This window comes from Gorilla gorilla, chromosome 5 (assembly GCF_029281585.2).
Source record: "Gorilla gorilla gorilla isolate KB3781 chromosome 5, NHGRI_mGorGor1-v2.1_pri, whole genome shotgun sequence".
Taxonomy (NCBI): domain Eukaryota; kingdom Metazoa; phylum Chordata; class Mammalia; order Primates; family Hominidae; genus Gorilla; species Gorilla gorilla.
In genome coordinates this window covers 12889008-12911027 of record NC_073229.2, presented here as the reverse complement: position 1 = coordinate 12911027, position 22020 = coordinate 12889008, and positions in this window count along the sequence as shown.

The window sequence follows — 22020 nt, the reverse complement described above, 5'->3', positions numbered from 1 at the left end:
TCATACAAATGTCGGTGTAGATATTTCCATGTTCATAGAGATGACGGTGTAGATATTTCCATGTTTATACAGATAGCAGTGTATTTATTACCATGTTTATAGAGATAGCAGTGTAGATATTTCCACTGATATACAGATATCTGTGTAGATATTTGCATGTTCATACAGATAGCGGTGTAGATATTTCCATGTTTATTCAGATAGCGGTGTAGATATTTCCATATTCATAGAGTTAGCGGTGTAGATATTTCCATGTTCATACAAATGGCGGTGTAGATATTTCCATGTTTATACAGATAGCAGTGTAGATATTTCCATTGTTATACAGATAGCTGTGTAGATATTTGCATGTTCATAAACATAGCGGTGTAGATATTTCCATGTTCATACAGATAGCGGTGTAGATATTTCCACGTTCGTACAGAGAGTGGTGTAGATATTTCCATGTTCATACAGATAGCGGTGTAGATATTTCCATGTTCATACAGATAGCGGTGTAGATATTTCCATGTTTATAGAGATAGCAGTGTAGATATTTCCATTGTTATACAGATAGCTGTGTAGATATTTGCATGTTCATACACATAGCGGTGTAGATATTTCCATGTTCATACAGATAGCGGTGTAGATATTTCCATGTTCGTACAGAGAGCGGTGTACATATTTCCATGTTCATACAGATAGCGGTGTAGATATTTCCATGTTCATACAGATAGCGGTGTAGGTATTTCCCTGTTCATACAGTTAGCGGTGTAGATATTTCCATGTTCATACAGATGGCAGTGTAGATATTTACATGTTCATACAGATGGCGCTGTAGATATTTCCATGTTCGTACGGATGGCAGTGTAGATATTTCCATGTTCACACATGTGGCGGTGTAGATATTTCCATGTTTATACAGATAGCAGTGTTGTTATTTCCATGTTTATAGAGATAGCAGTGTAGATATTTCCATTGATATACAGATAGCTGTGTGGATATTTGCATGTTCATACAGATAGCGGTGTAGATATTTCCATGTTCATACAGACGGCGGTGTAGATATTTACATGTTCGTACAGATGGCGGTGTAAATATTTCCATGTTCATACACATGGCAGTGTAGATATTTCCATGTTCATAGAGATGGCGGTGTAGATATTTCCATGTTTATGCAGATAGCGGTATAGATATTTCCATGTTTATACAGATGGTGGTGTAGATATTTCCATGTTTATAGAGATGGCAGTCTAGATATTTCCATCTTTATAGAGACAGTGTTGTAGTTATTTCCAAGTTTATAGACACAGCGTTGTAGATATTTCCATGTATATACAGATAGCGGTGAAGATATTTCCATGTTTATACACATAGCGGTGAAGATATTTCCATGTTTATACAGATTGCAGTGTAGATATTTCCATGTTTATAGAGATAGTGGTGTAGATAATTTCAATTTTATACCGAGAGAAGTGTAGATATTTCCAAGTTCATACAGATAGCGGTGTAGATATTTCCACGTTTATAGAGATGGCGGTGTAGATATTTCCATGTTCATACTGATGGCGGTGTAGATATTTCCATGTTCATACAAATGGCGGTGTAGATATTTCCATGTTCATAGAGAAGGCGGTGTAGATATTTCCATGTTCAAACAAATGGCGGTGTAGATAGTTCCATGTTTACACACATAGCGGTGTACACATTTCCATGTTTACACAGATAGCGGTGTGGATATTTCCATGTTTATGCAGAGAGCGGTGTAGATATTTCCATGTTTATACAGAAAGCGGTGCGGATATTTCCATGTTAATACAGATAGTGGTGCAGATATTTCCATGTTTATAGAGATAGCGGTGTAGATGTTTCCATGTTTATACAGATGGCGGTGTAGATATTTACATGTTCATACAGATGGCGGTATAGATATTTCCATGTTCGTACAGATGGCGGTGTAGATATTTTCATGTTCAAAGAGATGGCGGTGTAGATATTTCCATGTTTATGCAGATAGCGGTATAGATATTTCCATGTTTATACAGATGGTGGTGTAGATATTTCCATGTTTATAGAGATGGCGGTCTAGATATTTGCATGTTTACAGAGATAGTGGTGTAGTTATTTCCAAGTTTATAGAGACAGCGTTGTAGATATTTCCATGTTTATACAGATAGCGGTGTAGATATTTCCAAGTTCATAGAGATAGCGGTGTAGATATTTCCACGTTTATAGAGATGGCGGTGTCGATATTTCCATGTTCATACTGATGGCGGTGTAGATATTTCCATGTTCATACAAATGGCGGTGTAGATATTTCCATGTTCATAGAGAAGGCGGTGTAGATATTTCCATGTTCAAACAAATGGCGGTGTAGATAGTTCCATGTTTACACACATAGCGGTGTACACATTTCCATGTTTACACAGATAGCGTTGTGGATATTTCCATGTTTATGCAGATAGCGGTGCGGATATTTCCATGTTTATACAGATAGGCAGATATTTCCATGTTTAGACAGATAGCGGTGTAGATATTTCCATCTTAATACAGATGGCGGTGTAGATATGTCCTTGTTCATACAGATGGCGGTGTAGATATTTCCATGTTCATACGGATGGCGGTGTAGATATTTCGAAGTTTATAGAGATAGCGCTGTAGTTATTTCCATATTTATAGAGAAATACGTGTAGATATTTCCATGTATATGGAGATAGCTGTGTAGATATCTCCATGTTCATGCAGATAGCGGTGTAGATATTTCCATGTTCATCCAGATGCCGGTGTAGATATATCCAAGTTCATACAGGTGGCGGTGAAGATATTTCAGGTTCATACACATGGCGGTGTAGATATTTCCAGGTTCATACAAATGGCCGTGTAGATATTTCCATGTTCATAGAGATGGCGGTGTAGATATTTCCATGTTCGTACGGATGGCAGTGTAGCTATTTCCATGTTCATACTGGTGGCGGCGTAGATATTTCCATGTTTATACAGATAGCAGTGTAGTTATTTCCATGTTTATCGAGAGAGCAGTGTAGATATTTCCATTGATATATAGATAGCTGTGTAGATATTTGCATGTTCATACAGATAGCGGTGTAGATATTTCCATGTTCGTACAGACAGCGGTGTACATATTTCCATGTTCATACAGATAGCGGTGTAGATATTTCCATGTTCCTACAGATAACGGTGTAGATATTTCCATGTTCATACAGATAGTGGTGTAGATATTTCCATGCTCATACAGATATCGGTGTAGATATTTCCATGTTCATACAGATGGCTGTGTAGATATTTACATGTTCATACAGATGGCGGTGTAGATATTTCCATGTTCATACAGATGGCGGTGTAGATATTTCCATGTTCATACAGATGGCGGTGTAGATATTTCCATGTTCATAGAGATGGGGGTGTAGATATTTCCATGTTTATGCAGATAGCGGTATAGATATTTCCATGTTTATACAGATTGTGGTGTAAATATTTCCATGTTTATAGAGATGGCGGTATAGATATTTCCATGTTTATACACATAGCGGTGAAGATATTTCCATGTTTATACAGATAGCGGTGTAGATATTTCCATGTTTATACAGATAGCTGTGTAGATATTTCCATGTTTATAGAGATAGTGGTGTAGATAATTTCAATTTTATACCGAGAGCAGTGTGGATATTTCCAAGTTCATACAGATAGCGATGTAGATATTTCCAGGTTTATAGAGATGGCGTTGTAGATATTTCCATGTTCATACTGATGGCGGTGTAGATATTTCCATGTTCATACAAATGGCGGTGTGGATATTTCCATGTTCATAGAGATGGCGGTGTAGATATTTCTATGTTCACAGAGATGGCAGTGTAGATATTTCCATATTTATAGAGATAGCAGTGTAGTTATTTCCATGTTTATAGAGATAGTGGTGTAGATAATTTCAATTTTATACAGAGAGCAGTGTAGATATTTCCAAGTTCATCCAATAGCGGTGTAGATATTTCCACATTTATAGAGATGGCGGTGCAGATATTTCCGTGTTCATACAGAGGACGGTGTAGATATTTCCATGTTTATAGGGATGGCGGTGTAGATATTTTCATGTTTACACAGATGGCGGTGTAGATATTTCCATGTTTACATAGATGGCGCTGTGGATATTTCCATGTTTATGCAGATAGCAGTGTAGATATTTCCATGTTTATACAGATAGCGGTGCGGATATTTCCATGTTTATTCAGATAGCGGTGCGTATATTTCCATGTTTATACAGATAGTTGCGCAGATATTTCCATGTTTATACAGATAGCGGTGTAGATATTTCCGTGTTTATACTGATAGTGGTGCGGATATTTCCATGTTTATAAAGAAAGTTGGGCAGATATTTGCATGTTCATACAGATTGCGGTGTAGATATTTCCATGTTCATCCAGATGCCGGTGTAGATATATCCATGTTCATACAGATGGGAGTGAAGATATTTCCATGTTCATACAGATGGCGGTGTAGATATTTCCATGTTCATACAAATGGTGGTGTAGCTATTTCCATGTTCATAGAGATGGCGGTGTAGATATTTCCATGTACATACAAATGGCGGTGTAGATATTTCCATGTTCGTACAGATGGCGGTGCAGATATTTCCATGTTCATACAGTTAGCCGTGTAGATATTTATATGTTCATACAGAGGGCGGTGTAGATATTTACATGTTCATACAGATGGCGGTGTAGATATTTCCATGTTTGTATGGATGGCAGGGTAGATATTTCCATGTTCATACAGGTGGCGGTGTAAATATTTCCATGTTTATACAGATAGCAGTGAAGTTATTTCCATGTTTATAGAGATAGCAGTGTAGATATTTCCATTGATATACAGATAGCTGTGTAGATATTTGCATGTTCGTACAGATAGCGGTGTAGATATTTCCATGTTCATTCAGATAGCGGTGTAGATATTTCCATGTTCATACAGTTAGCGGTGTAGATATTTCCATGTTCATACAGATGGCGGTGTAGATATTTCCATGTTCTTACAAATGGCGGCGTAGGTATTTCCATGTTCATAGAGATGGCGGTGTAGATATTTCCATGTTTATACTGATAGCAGTGTAGTTATTTGCATGTTTATAGAGATAGCAGTGTAGATATTTCCATTGATATACAGATAGATGTTTAGATATTTGCATGTTCATACAGATAGCTGTGTAGATATTTCCATGTTCATACAGGTAGCGGTGCGGATATTTCCATGTTCATACAGACAGCGGTGTAGATATTTCCATGTTCATACAGATAGCGGTGTGGATGTTTCCATGTTCATACAGATAGCGGTGTAGATATTTCCACGTTCATTCTAATAGCAGTGTAGATATTTCAATGTTCATACACTTAGCGGTGTAGATATTTCCATATTCATACAGATGGCGGTGTAGATATTTCCATGTTCGTACGGATGGCAGTGTAGATATTTCCATGTTCATACAGGTGGCGGTATACATATTTCCATGTTTATACAGATAGCAGTGTAGTTATTTCCATGTTTATAGAGATAGCAGAGTAGATATTTCCATTGATATACAGATAGCTGTGTAGATATTGGCATGTTCATACAGATAGCGGTGTAGATATTTCCATGTTCGTACAGATAGCGGTGTAGATATTTCCAGGTTTATGCAGATAGCGGTGTAGATATTTCCATGTTCATATAGATAACGGTGTAGATATTTCCATGTTCCTACAGATAGCGGTGTAGATATTTCCATGTTCATACAGTTAGCGTTGTAGATATTTCCATGTTCATACAGATGGCGGTGTAGATATTTACATGTTCATAGAGATGGCGGTATAGATATTTCCATGTTTGTACAGATGGCGGTGTAGATATTTCTATGTTCATAGATATGGCAGTGTAGTTATTTCCATGTTTATGCAGATAGCGGTATAGATATTTGCATGTTTATACATATGGAGGTGTAGATATTTCCATGTTTATAGAGATGGTGGTGTAGATATTTCCATGTTTGTATGGATGGCAGTGTAGATATTTCCATGTTCATACAGGTGGCGGTGTAGATATTTCCATGTTTATACAGATAGCAGTGTAGTTATTTCCATGTTTATAGAGATAGCAGTGTAGATATTTCCATTGATATACAGATAGCTGTGTAGATATTTGCATGTTCGTACAGATAGCGGTGTAGATATTTCCATGCTCATACAGATAGCGGTGTAGATATTTCCATGTTCATACAGTTAGCGTTGTAGATATTTCCATGTTCATACAGATGGCGGTGTAGATATTTCCATGTTCATACAAATGGCGGCGTAGGTATTTCCATGTTCATAGGGATGGCGGTGTAGATATTTCCATGTTTATACAGATAGCAGTGTAGTTATTTGCATGTTTATAGAGATAGCAGTGTAGATATTTCCATTGATATACAGATAGATGTGTTGATATTTGCATGTTCATACAGATAGCGGTGTAGATATTTCCATGTTCATACAGATAGCGGTGTAGATATTTCCATGTTCATACAGATAGCGGTGTGGATATTTCCATGTTCTTACAGATTGCTTTGTAGATATTTCCATGTTCATACTAATAGCGGTGTAGATATTTCAATGTTCATACACTTAGCGGTATAGATATTTCCATGTTCATACAGATGGCTGTGTAGATATTTACATGTTCATACAGATGGCGGTGTAGATATTTCCATGTTCGTACGGATGGCAGTGTAGATATTTCCATGTTCGTACAGGTGGCAGTGTAGATATTTCCATGTTTATTCAGATAGCAGTGTAGATATTTCCATGTTTATAGAGATAGCAATGTAGATATTTCCACTGATATATAGATAGCTGTGTAGATATTTGCATGTTCATACAGATAGCGGTGTAGATATTTCCATGTTCGTACAGATAACGGTGTAGATATTTCCATGTTCATACAGATAGCAGTGTAGATATTTCCATGTTCATACAGATGACGGTGCAGATATTTCCATGTTCATACAGATGGCGGTGTAGATATTTCCATGTTCATACAGTTAGCGGTGTAGATATTTCCATGTTCATACAGATGTCGGTGTAGATATTTACATGTTCATACAGATGGCGGTGTAGATATTTCCATGTTCATACAGATGGCGGTGTAGATATATCCATGTTCATAGAGATGGCGGTGTGGATATTTCCATGTTTATGCAGATAGCGATATAGATATTTCCATGTTTATACAGATGGTGATGTAGATATTTCCAAGTTTATGGGGATGGCGGTGTAGATATTTTCATGTTTACACAGATGGCGGTGCATATATTTCCATGTTTACACAGATAGCATTGTGGATATTTCCATGTTTATGCAGATAGCGGTGCGGATATTTCCATGTTTATACAGATAGGCAGATATTTCCATGTTTAGACAGATAGCGGTGTAGATATTTCCATCTTAATACAGATGGCGGTGTAGATATGTCCTTGTTCGTACAGATGGCGGTGTAGATATTTCCATGTTCATACGGATGGCGGTGTAGATATTTCGAAGTTTATAGAGATAGCGCTGTAGTTATTTCCATATTTATAGAGAAATATGTGTAGATATTTCCATGTATATGCAGATAGCTGTGTAGATATTTCCATGTTCATGCACATAGCGGTGTAGATATTTCCATGTTCATCCAGATGCCGGTGTAGATATATCCAAGTTCATACAGATGGCGGTGAAGATATTTCATGTTCATACACATGGCGGTGTAGATATTTCCAGGTTCATACAAATGGCGGTGTAGATATTTCCATGTTCATAGAGATGGCGGTGTAGATATTTCCATGTTCGTACGGATGGCAGTGTAGCTATTTCCATGTTCATACTGGTGGCGGCGTAGTTATTTCCAGGTTTATACAGATAGCAGTGTAGTTATTTCCATGTTTATCGAGATAGCAGTGTAGATATTTCCATTGATATATAGATAGCTGTGTAGATATTTGCATGTTCATACAGATAGCGGTGTAGATATTTCCATGTTCGTACAGATAGCGGTGTAGATATTTCCATGTTCATACAGATAGCGGTGTAGATATTTCCATGTTCCTACAGATAACGGTGTAGATATTTCCATGTTCATACAGATAGTGGTGTAGATATTTCCATGCTCATACAGATATCGGTGTAGATATTTCCATGTTCATACAGATAGCTGTGTAGATATTTACATGTTCATACAGATGGCGGTGAAGATATTTCCATGTTCACAGAGATGGCGGTGTAGATATTTCCATGTTCATAAAAATGGCGGTGTAGATATTTCCATGTTCATAGAGATGGTGGTGTAGATATTTCCATGTTCATACAAATGGCGGTGTAGATATTTCCATGTTCATAGAGATGGCGGTGTAGATATTTCCATATTTATACAGATAGCAGTGTAGTTATTTCCATGTTTATTGAGATAGCAGTGTAGATTTTTCCATTGATATACAGATAGCTGTGTAGATATTTGCATGTTCATACAGATAGCGGTGTAGATATTTCCATGTTCATTCAGATAGCGGTGTAGATATTTCCATGTTCATACAGATAGCGGTGTAGATATTTCCATGTTCATACAGATAGCGGTGTAGATATTTCCATGTTCATACAGATAGCGGTGTAGATATTTCCATGTTCATACAGATAGCGGTGTAGATTTTTCCATGTTCATACAGTTAGTGGTGTAGATATTTCCATGTTCATAGAGATGGCGGTGTAGATATTTACATGTTCGTACAGATGGCGGTGTAGTTATTTCCATGTTCATACAGATAGCGGTGTAGATATTTCCATGTTCATACAGATAATGTTGTAGAAATTTCCATGTTAATACAGATAGCGATGTAGATATTTCCGTGTTCTCACCGATAGCGGTGTAGATATTTCCATGTTCATGCAGTTAGCGGTGTAGATATTTCCATGTTCATACAGATGGCGGTGTAGATATTTACATGTTCATACAGACGGCGGTGTAGATATTTCCATGTTCATACGGATGGCAGTGTAGATATTTCCATGTTCATACAGGTGGCGGTGTAGGTATTTCCATGTTTATACAGATAGCAGTGTAGTTATTTCCATGTTTATAGAGATAGCTGTGTAGATATTTCCATTGATATACAGATAGCTGTGTAGATATTTGCATGTTCATACAGATAGTGGTGTAGATATTTCCATGTTCTTACAGATAGCGGTGTAGATATTTCCATGTTCATACAGAGAGCGGTGTAGATATTTCCATGTTCATACAGATAGCGGTGTAGATGTTTCCATGTTCATACAGATAGCGGTGTAGGTATTTCAATGTTCATACAGTTAGCGGTGTAGGTATTTCCATGTTCACACAGATGGCGGTTTAGATATTTACATGTTCATACAGATGGCGGTGTAAATATTTCCAAGTTCTTACAGATGGCGGTGTAGATATTTCCATGTTCATAGAGATGGCGGTGTAGATATTGCCATGTTTATGCAGATAGCGGTATAGATATTTCCATGTTTATACAGATGGTGGTGTAGATATTTCCATGTTTATACAGATGGACGTCTGGATATTTCCATGTTTATAGAGATACTGGTGTAGATATTTCAAAGCTTATAGAGACAGCATTGTAGATATTTCCATGTTTATACAGATAGCGGTGAAGTTATTTCCATGTTTATACAGACAGCGGTGTAGATATTTCCATGTTTATTCAGTTAGCGGGGTAGATATTTCCATGTTTATAGACATAGTGGAGTAAATAATTCCAATTTTATACAGATAGCAGTGTAGATATTTCCAAGTTCATACAGATAGCAGTGTAGATATTTCCACGTTTATAGAGATGGCGGTGTAGATATATCCATGTTCATACAGATGGCGGTGTAGATATTTCCATGTTTATAGAGATGGCGGTGTAGATATTTTCATGCTTACACAGACGGCACTGTAGATATTTCCATTTTTACACAGATAGCGGTGTAGACATTTCTATGTTTACACAGATAGCGGTGTGGATATTTCCACGTTTATGCAGATAGCGGTGTAGATATTTCCATGTTTATACAGATAGCGGTGTGGTTATTTCCATGTTTATACAGATAGTCGTGCAGATATTTCCATGTTTATACAGATGGCGGTGTAGAAATTTCCATCTTAAAACAGATGGAGGTGTAGATATGTCCATGTTGGTACAGATGGCGGTGTAGATATTTCCATGTTCATACAGATGGCGGTGTAGATATTTCGAAGTTTCTGGAGATAGCACTGTAGTTATTTCCATATTTATAGAGAAATCTGTGTAGATATTTCCATGTATATGCAGATAGCTGTGTAGATATTTCCATGTTCATGCAGATAGCAGTGTAGATATTTTCAAGTTTATACAGATAGCGGTGCGGATATTTCCATGTTTATACAGATAGTTGGGCAGATATTTCCATGTTTATACAGATAGCGGTGTAGACATTTCCAACTTAATACAGATGGCGGTGTAGATATGTCCATGTTTGTACAGATGGCGGTGTAGATATTTCCATGTTCATACAGATGGCGGTGTAGATATTTCGAAGTTTATAGAGATAGCGCTTTAGTTACTTCCATATTTATAGAGAAATCTGTGTAGATATTTCCATGTATATTCAGAGAGCTGTGTAGATATTTCCATGTTCATGCAGATACCGGTGTAGATATTTCCATGTTCATCCAGATGCCGGTGTACATATATCCATGTTCATACAGATGGCGGTGAAGATATTTCCATGTTCACAGAGATGGCGGTGTAGATATTTCCATGTTCATAAAAATGGCAGTGTAGATATTTCCATGTTCATAGAGATGGCGGTGTAGATATTTCCATGTTCATACAAATGGCGGTGTAGATATTTCCATGTTCATAGAGATGGCGGTGTAGATATTTCCATATTTATACAGATAGCAGTGTAGTTATTTCCATGTTTAAAGAGATAGCAGTGTAGATTTTTCCATTGATATACAGATAGCTATGTAGATATTTGCATGTTCATACAGATAGCGGTGTAGATATTTCCATGTTCATTCAGATAGCGGTGTAGATATTTCCATGTTCATACAGATAGCGGTGTAGATATTTCCACGCTCATAAAGATAGCGGTGTAGATATTTCCATGTTCATACCGATAGCAGTGTAGATATTTCCTTGTTCATACAGATAGCGGTGTAGATATTTACATGTTCATACAGTTAGTGGTGTAGATATTTCCATGTTCATACAGATGGCGGTGTAGATATTTACATGTTCATACAGATGGCGGTGTAGATATTTCCATGTTCATACAGATAGCGGTGTAGATATTTCCATGTTCATACAGATAGTGTTGTAGATATTTCCATGTTAATACAGATAGCGATGTAGATATTTCCATGTACTTACCGATAGCGGTGTAGATATTTCCATATTCATGCAGTTAGCGGTGTAGATATTTCCATGTTCATACAGATGGCGGTGTAGATATTTACATGTTCATACAGATGGCGGTGTAGATATTTCCATGTTCGTACGGATGGCAGTGTAGATATTTCCATGTTCATACAGGTGGCGGTGGAGATATTTCCATGTTTATACAGATAGCAATGTAGATATTTCCATGTTTATAGAGATAGCTGTGTAGATATTTCCATTGATATACAGATAGCTGTGTAGATATTTGCATGTTCATACAGATAGTGGTGTAGATATTTCCATGTTCGTACAGATAGCGGTGAAGATATTTCCATGTTCATACAGAGAGCAGTGTAGATATTTCCATGTTCATACAGATAGCGGTGTAGATATTTCCATGTTCATACAGATAGCGGTGTAGGTATTTCCATGTTCATACAGTTAGCGGTGTAGATATTTCCATGTTCATACAGATGGCGGTTTAGATATTTACATGTTCATACAGATGGCGGTGTAAATATTTCCAAGTTCTTACAGATGGCGGTGTAGATATTTCCATGTTCATAGAGATGGCGGTGTAGATATTTCCATGTTTATGCAGATAGCGGTATAGATATTTCCATGTTTATACAGATGGTGGTGTAGATATTTCCATGTTTATACAGATGGCGGTCTGGATATTTCCATGTTTATAGAGATAGTTGTGTAGTTATTTCAAAGCTTATTGTGACAGCATTGTAGATATTTCCACGTTTATACAGATAGCGGTGAAGTTATTTCCATGTTTACACAGATAGCGGTGTAGATATTTCCATGTTTATACAGATAGCGGGGTAGATATTTCCATGTTTATAGACATAGTCGGGTAGATAATTCCAATTTTGTACAGATAGTAGTGTAGATATTTCCAAGTTCATACAGATAGCAGTTTAGATATTCCAACGTTTATAGAGATGGCGGTGTAGATATTTCCATGTTCATACAGATGGCGGTGTAGATATTTCCATGATTATAGAGATGGCGGTGTAGATATTTTCATGCTTACACAGATGGCATTGTAGATATTTCCATGTTTACACAGATAGCGTTGTGGATATTTCCATGTTTATGCAGATAGCGGTGCGGATATTTCCATGTTTATACAGATAGGCAGATATTTCCATGTTTAGACAGATAGCGGTGTAGATATTTCCATCTTAATACAGATGGCGGTGTAGATATGTCCTTGTTCGTACAGATGGCGGTGTAGATATTTCCATGTTCATACGCATGGAGGTGTAGATATTTCGAAGTTTATAGAGAAAGCGCTGTAGTTATTTCCATATTTATAGAGAAATATGTGTAGATATTTCCATGTACATGCAGATAGCTGTGTAGATATTTCCATGTTCATGCAGATAGCGGTGTAGATATTTCCATGTTCATCCAGATGCCGGTGTAGATATATCCAAGTTCATACAGATGGCGGTGAAGATATTTCATGTTCATAGAGATGGCGGTGTAGATATTTCCAGGTTCATACAAATGGCGGTGTAGATATTTCCATGTTCATAGAGATGGCGGTGTAGATATTTCCATGTTCGTACGGATGGCAATGTAGCTATTTCCATGTTCATACTGGTGACGGCGTAGATATTTCCATGTTTATACAGATAGCAGTGTAGTTATTTCCATGTTTATCGAGATAGCAGCGTAGATATTTCCATTGATATATAGATAGCTGTGTAGATATTTGCATGTTCATACAGATAGCGGTGTAGATATTTCCATGTTCGTACAGATAGCGGTGTAGATATTTCCATGTTCATACAGATAGCGGTGTAGATATTTCCATGTTCATACAGATAGCGGTGTAGATATTTCCATGTTCATACAGATGGCGGTGTACATTTTTCAATGTTCATAGAGATGGCGGTGTAGATATTTCCATGTTTATGCAGATAGCAGTGTAGTTATTTTCATGTTTATAGAGATAGCGGTGTAGACAATTTCAATTTTATACAGATAGCTGGGTAGATATTTGCATGTTCATACAGATAGCGGTGTAGATATTTCCATCTACATACAAATGGCGGGGTAGATATTTCTATGTTCATACAGATAGCGGTGTAGATATTTCCATGTTCATAAAGATAGCGGTGTAGATATTTCCATGTTCATACCAATAGCGGTGTGGATATTTCCATGTCCATACAGTTAGCGGTGTAGATATTTCCATGTTCATACAGATGGCGGTGTAGATATTTACAGGTTCATACAGATGGCGGTGTAGATATTTCCATGTTTATACAGATAACAGTGTAGTTATTTGCATGTTTATAGAGATAGCAGTGTAGATATTTCCATTGATATACAGATAGCTTTGTAGATATTTGCATGTTCATACAGATAGCGGTGTAGATATTTCCATGTTCGTACAGATCGCGGTGTAGATATTTCCATGTTGATATAGATAGCGGTGTAGATATTTCGATGTTCATACAGATAACGGTGTAGATATTTCCATGTTCATACAGATGGCGGTGTAGATATTTCCATGTTCATTCAAATGGCGTTGTAGATATTTCCATCTTCATAGAGATTTCGGTGTAGATATTTCCGTGTTCATACAAACGGCGGTGTAGATATTTCCATGTTCATAGAGATGGGGGTATAGATATTTCCATGTTTATACCGATAGCAATGTAGTTATTTCCATGTTTATACAGATAGCGGTGTAGATATTTCCATGGTCATACAGATAGCGTTGTAGATATTTCCATGTTCATACAGATAGTGGTGTAGATATTTCCATGTTCATACAGATAGCGGTGTAGATATTTCCATGTTCATCTAGATGCTGGTGTAGATATATCCATGTTCATACAGATGGCTTTGAAGATATTTCCATGTTCATACAGATGGCGGTGTAGATATTTCCATGTTCATACAAATGGAGGTGTAGATATTTCCATGTTCATAGAGATGGCGGTGTAGATATTTCCGAGTTCATACAAATGTCGGTGAAGATATTTCCATGTTCATAGAGATGGCACTGTAGATATTTGCATGTTTATACAGATAGCAGTGTAGTTATTTCCATGTTTATAGAGATAGCAGTGTAGATATTTCCGTTGATGTACAGATAGCTGTGTAGATATTTGCATCTTCATACAGATAGCAGTGTAGATATTTCCATGTTCATACAGATAGCGGTCTAGATATTTCCATGTTCATACAGATAGCGGTGTAGATATTTCCATGTTCATACAGATAGCGGTGTAGGTATTTCCATGTTCAAACAGATAACGGTGTAGATATTTCCATGTTCATACCAATAGCGGTGTGGATATTTCCATGTTCATACAGATGGCGGTGTAGATATTTCCATGTTCATACAGATGGCGGTGTAGATATTTACATGTTCATACAGATGGCGCTGTAGATATTTCCATGTTCGTACAGATGGCGGTGTAGATATTTCCATGTTCATAGAGATGGCGGTGTAGATATTTCCATGTTTATGCAGATAGCGGTATAGATATTTCCATGTTTATACAGATGGTGGTGTAGATATTTCCATGTTTATAGAGATGGCGGTCTAGATATTTCCAGGTTTACAGAGATAGTGGTGTAGTTATTTCCAAGTTTATAGAGACAGCGTTGTAGATATTTCCATGTTTATACAGATAGCGGTGAAGATATTTCCATGTTTATACAGATAGCGTTGTAGATATTTCCATGTTTATACAGATAGCAGTGTAGATATTTCCATGTTTATAGAGATAGTGGTGTAGATAATTTCAGTTTTATACAGAGAGCAGTGAAGATATTTCCAAGTTCATACAGATAGCGGTGTAGATATTTCCACGTTTATAGAGATGGCGGTGTAGATATTTCCATGTTCATACAGATGGCAGTGTAGATATTTCCACGTTTATAGGGATGGCGATGTAGATATTTTCATGTTTACACAGATGGCGGTGTAGATATCTCCATGTTTACACAGATAGCGGTGTAGACATTTCCATGTTTACACAGATAGCGGTGTGGATATTTCCTTGTTCATACAAATGTCGGTGTAGATATTTCCATGTTCATAGAGACGACGGTGTAGATATTTCCATGTTTATACAGATAGCAGTGTAGTTATTACCATGGTTATAGAGATAGCAGGGTAGATATTTCCACTGATATACAGATAGCTGTGTAGATATTTGCATGTTCATAGAGATAGCGGTGTAGATATTTCCATGTTTATTCAGATAGCGGTGTAGATATTTCCATGATCATACAGATAGCTGTGTAGATATTTGCATGTTCATACACATAGTGGTGTAGATATTTCCATGTTCATACAGATAGCGGTGTAGATATTTCCATGTTCGTACAGATAGCGGTGTAGATATTTCCATGTTCATACAGATGGCGGTGTAGATATTTCCATGTTCATACAGTTAGCGGTGTAGATATTTCCATGTTCATACAAATGGCGGTGTAGATATTTACATGTTCATAGAGATGGCGGTGTAGATATTTCCATGTTCATACAAATGGCGGTGTAGATATTTCCACGTTCATAGAGATGGCGGTGTAGATCTTTCCATGTTTATACAGATAGCAGTGTAGTTATTTCCATGTTTATAGAGATAGCAGTGTAGATATTTCCATTGATATACAGATAGCGGTGTAGATATTTCCATGTTCATACAGATAGCGGTGTAGATATTTCCATGTTCATACAGTTAGCAGTGTAGATATTTCCATGTTCATACAGATGGCGGTGTAGATATTTACATGTTCATACAGATGGCGGTGTAGATATTTCCATGTTCATACAGATGGCGGTGTAGATATTTCCATGTTCATACAGATAGCGGTGTAGTTATTTCCATGTTCATACCAATAGCGGTGTAGATAATTCCATGTTCATACAGTTAGCGGTGTAGATATTTCCATGTTCATATAGATGGCGGTGTAGATATTTACATGTTCGTACAGATGGCGGTGTAGATATTTCCATGTTCATACGGATGGCATTGTAGATATTTCCATGTTCATATAGGTGGCGGTGTAGATATTTCCATGTTTATACAGATAGCAGTGTAGTTATTTCCATGTTTATAGAGATAGCAGTGTGGATATTTCCATTGATATACAGATAGCTGTGTAGGTATTTGCATGTTCATACAGATAGCGGTGTAGATATTTCCATGTTCGCACAGATAGCTGTGTAGATATTTCCATGTTCATACAGATAGCGGTGTAGATATTTCCATGTTCATACAGATAACGGTGTAGATATATCCATGTTCATACAGAAAGCGGTGTAGGTATTTCCATGTTCATACAGTTAGCGGTGTAGATATTTCCATGTTCATAGAGATAACGGTGTAGATATTTCCATGTTCATACAGATAGCGGTGTAGATATTTCCATGTTCATACAGTTAGCGGTGTAGATATTTCCATGTTCATACAGATGGCGGTGTAGATATTTCCATGTTCATACAGATGGCGGTGTAGATATTTCCATGTTCGTACAGATGGCGGTGTAGATATTTCCATGTTCATAGAGATGGCGGTGTAGATATTTCCATGTTTATGCAGATAGCGGTATAGATATTTCCATGTTTATACAGATGGTGGTGTAGATATTTCCATGTTTATAGAGATGGCAGTCTAGATATTTCCATGTTTACAGAGATAGTGGTGTAGTTATTTCCAAGTGTATAGAGACAGCGTTGTAGATATTTCCATGTTTATACAGATAGCGGTGAAGATATTTCCATGTTTATACAGATAGCGGTGTAGATATTTCCATGTTTATACAGATAGCGGTGTAGATATTTCCATGTTTATAGAGATAGTGGTGTAGATAATTTGAATTTATACCTAGAGCTGTGTAGATATTTCCAAGTTCATACAGATAGCGGTGTAGATATTTCCACGTTTATAGAGATGGCGGTGTAGATATTTCCATGTTCATGCAGATGGCAGTGTAGATATTTCCATGTTCATACAAATGGCGGTGTAGGTATTTCCATGTTCATAGAAATGGCGGTGTAGATATTTCCATGTTCATACAAATGGCGGTGTAGATATTTCCATGTTCATAGAGATGGCAGTGTAGATATTTCTATGTTTATACAGATAGCAGTGTAGATATTTCCATGTTTATAGAGATAGCAGTGTAGATATTTCTATTGATATACAGATAGCTGTGTAGATATTTGCATGTTCATACAGATGGCGGTGTAGATATTTCCATGTTCATACAGATAGCGGTGTAGGTATTTCCATGTTCATACAGATAGCGGTGTAGATATTTCCATTTTCATACAGTTAGCGGTGTAGATATTTCCATTTTCATACAGATGGCGGTGCAGATATTTACATGTTCATACAGATGGCGGTGTAGATATTTACATGTTCATACAGATGGCGGTGTAGATATTTCCATGTTCATACAGATGGCGGTGTAGATATTTCCATGTTCATACAGATAGCGGTGTAGTTATTTCCATGATCATACCAATAGCGGTGTAGATATTTCCATGTTCATACAGTTAGCGGTGTAGATATTTCCATGTTCATACAGATGGCGGTGTAGATATTTCCATGTTTATACAGATAGCGGTGTAGATATTTCCATGTTCATACTGATAGCGGTGTAGTTATTTCCATGTTCATACAGTTAGCGGTGTAGATATTTCCATGTTCTTACAGATGGCAGTGTAGAAATTTACATGTTCATACAGATGGCGGTGTAGATATTTCCATGTTCATACAGATGGCTGTGTAGATATTTCCATGTTCATACATATAGCGGTGTAGATATTTCCATGTTCATGCAGATGGCGGTGTAGATATTTCCATGTTCATACAGTTAGCGGTGTAGATATTTCCATGTTTATACAGATAGCAGTGTAGTTATTACCATGTTTATAGAGATAGCAGTGTAGATATTTCCACTGATATACAGATATCTGTGTAGATATTTGCATGTTCATACAGATAGCGGTGTAGGTATTTCTATGTTTATTCAGATAGCGGTGTAGATATTTCCATATTCATAGAGTTAGCGGTGTAGATATTTCCATGTTCATACAAATGGCGGTGTAGATATTTCCATGTTTATACAGATAGCAGTGTAGATATTTCCATGTTTATAGAGATAGCAGTGTAGATATTTCCATTGATATACAGATAGCTGTGTAGATATTTGCATGTTCATACAAATAGCGGTGTAGATATTTCCATGTTCATACAGATAGCGGTGTAGATATTTCCATGTTCGTACAGAGAGCGGTGTAGATATTTCCATGTTCATACAGATAGCGGTGTAGATATTTCCATGTTCATACAGATGGCGGTGTAGATATTTACATGTTCGTACAGATGGCGGTGTAAATATTTCCATGTTCATACAGATGGCAGTGTAGAAATTTCCATGTTCATAGAGATGGCGGTGTAGATATTTCCATGTTTATGCAGATAGCGGTATAGATATTTCCATGTTTATACAGATGGTGTTGTAGATATTTCCATGTTTTTAGAGATGGCAGTCTAGATATTTCCATCTTTATAGAGACAGTTTTGTATTTATTTCCAAGATTATAGACACAGCGTTGTAGATATTTCCATGTACATATAGATAGCGGTGAAGATATTTCCATGTATATACAGATAGCGGTGTAGATATTTCCATGTTTATACAGATTGCAGTGTAGATATTTCCATGTTTATAGAGATAGTGGTGTAGATAATTTCAATTTTATACCGAGAGCAGAGTAGATATTTCCAAGTTCATACAGATAGCGGTGTAGATATTTCCACGTTTATAGAGATGGCGGTGTAGATATTTCCATGTTCATACTGATGGCGGTGTAGATATTTCCATGTTCATACAAATGGCGGTGTAGATATTTCCATGTTCATAGAGAAGGCGGTGTAGATATTTCCATGTTCAAACAAATGGCGGTGTAGATAGTTCCATGTTTACACACATAGCGGTGTACACATTTCCATGTTTACACAGATAGCTGTGTGGATATTTCCATGTTTATGCAGATAGCGGTGTAGATATTTCCATGTTTATACAGAAAGCGGTGCGGATATTTCCATGTTAATACAGATAGTGGTGCAGATATTTCCATGTTTATAGAGATAGCGGTGTAGATATTTCCATGTTCATACAGATGGCGGTGTAGATATTTACATGTTCATACAGATTGCGGTATAGATATTTCCATGTTCGTACAGATGGCGGTGTAGATATTTTCATGTTCATAGAGATGGCGGTGTAGATATTTCCATGTTTATGCAGATTGCAGTATAGATATTTCCATGTTTATACAGATGGTGGTGTAGATATTTCCATGTTTATAGAGATGGCGGTCTAGATATTTCCATGTTTACAGAGATATTGGTGTAGTTATTTCCAAGTTTATAGAGACAGCGTTGTAGATATTTCCATGTTTATACAGATAGCGGTGAAGATATTTCCATGTTTATACAGTTAGCAGTGTAGATATTTCCATGTTTATACAGATAGCTGTGTAGATATTTCCATGTTTATAGAGATATTGGTGTAGATAATTTCAATTTTATACAGAGAGCAGTGTAGATATTTCCAAGTTCATACAGATAGCGGTGTAGATATTTCCACGTTTATAGAGATGGCGGTGTAGGTATTTCCATTTTCGTACAGATGGCAGTGTAGATATTTCCACGTTTATAGGGATGGCGGTGTAGATATTTTCATGTTTACACAGATGGCGGTGTAGATATTTCCATGTTTACACAGATAGCGGTGTAGACATTTCCATGTTTACACAGATAGCGGTGTGGATATTTCCATGTTCATACAAATGTCGGTGTAGATATTTCCATGTTCATAGAGATGACGGTGTAGATATTTCCATGTTTATACAGATAGCAGTGTATTTATTACCATGTTTATAGAGATAGCAGTGTAGATATTTCCACTGATATACAGATATCTGTGTAGATATTTGCATGTTCATACAGATAGCGGTGTAGATATTTCCATGTTTATTCAGATAGCGGTGTAGATATTTCCATATTCATAGAGTTAGCGGTGTAGATATTTCCATGTTCATACAAATGGCGGTGTAGATATTTCCATGTTTATACAGATAGCAGTGTAGATATTTCCATTGTTATACAGATAGCTGTGTAGATATTTGCATGTTCATAAACATAGCGGTGTAGATATTTCCATGTTCATACAGATAGCGGTGTAGATATTTCCACGTTCGTACAGAGAGTGGTGTAGATATTTCCATGTTCATACAGATAGCGGTGTAGATATTTCCATGTTCATACAGATAGCGGTGTAGGTATTTCCCTGTTCATACAGTTAGCGGTGTAGATATTTCCATGTTCATACAGATGGCAGTGTAGATATTTACATGTTCATACAGATGGCGGTGTAGATATTTCCATGTTCGTACGGATGGCAGTGTAGATATTTCCATGTTCACACATGTGGCGGTGTAGATATTTCCATGTTTATACAGATAGCAGTGTTGTTATTTCCATGTTTATAGAGATAGCAGTGTAGATATTTCCATTGATATACAGATAGCTGTGTGGATATTTGCATGTTCATACAGATAGCGGTGTAGATATTTCCATGTTCATACAGACGGCGGTGTAGATATTTACATGTTCGTACAGATGGCGGTGTAAATATTTCCATATTCATACACATGGCAGTGTAGATATTTCCATGTTCATAGAGATGGCGGTGTAGATATTTCCATGTTTATGCAGATAGCGGTATAGATATTTCCATGTTTATACAGATGGTGTTGTAGATATTTCCATGTTTATAGAGATGGCAGTCTAGATATTTCCATCTTTATAGAGACAGTGTTGTAGTTATTTCCAAGATTATAGACACAGCGTTGTAGATATTTCCATGTATATACAGATAGCGGTGAAGATATTTCCATGTATATACAGATAGCGGTGTAGATATTTCCATGTTTATACAGATTGCAGTGTAGATATTTCCATGTTTATAGAGATAGTGGTGTAGATAATTTCAATTTTATACCGAGAGCAGAGTAAATATTTCCAAGTTCATACAGATAGCGGTGTAGATATTTCCACGTTTATATAGATGGCGGTGTAGATATTTCCATGTTCATACTGATGGCGGTGTAGATATTTCCGTGTTCACACAAATGGCGGTGTAGATATTTCCATGTTCATAGAGAAGGCGGTGTAGATATTTCCATGTTCAAACAAATGGCGGTGTAGATAGTTCCATGTTTACACACATAGCGGTGTACACATTTCCATATTTACACAGATAGCGGTGTGGATATTTCCATGTTTATGCAGATAGCGGTGTAGATATTTCCATGTTTATACAGAAAGCGGTGCGGATATTTCCATGTTAATACAGATAGCAGTGTAGATATTTCCATGTTTATAGAGATAGCAGTGTAGATATTTCCATTGTTATACAGATATCTGTGTAGATATTTGCATGTTCATACACATAGCGGTGTAGATATTTCCATGTTCATACAGATAGCGGTGTAGATATTTCCATGTTCGTACAGAGAGCGGTGTACA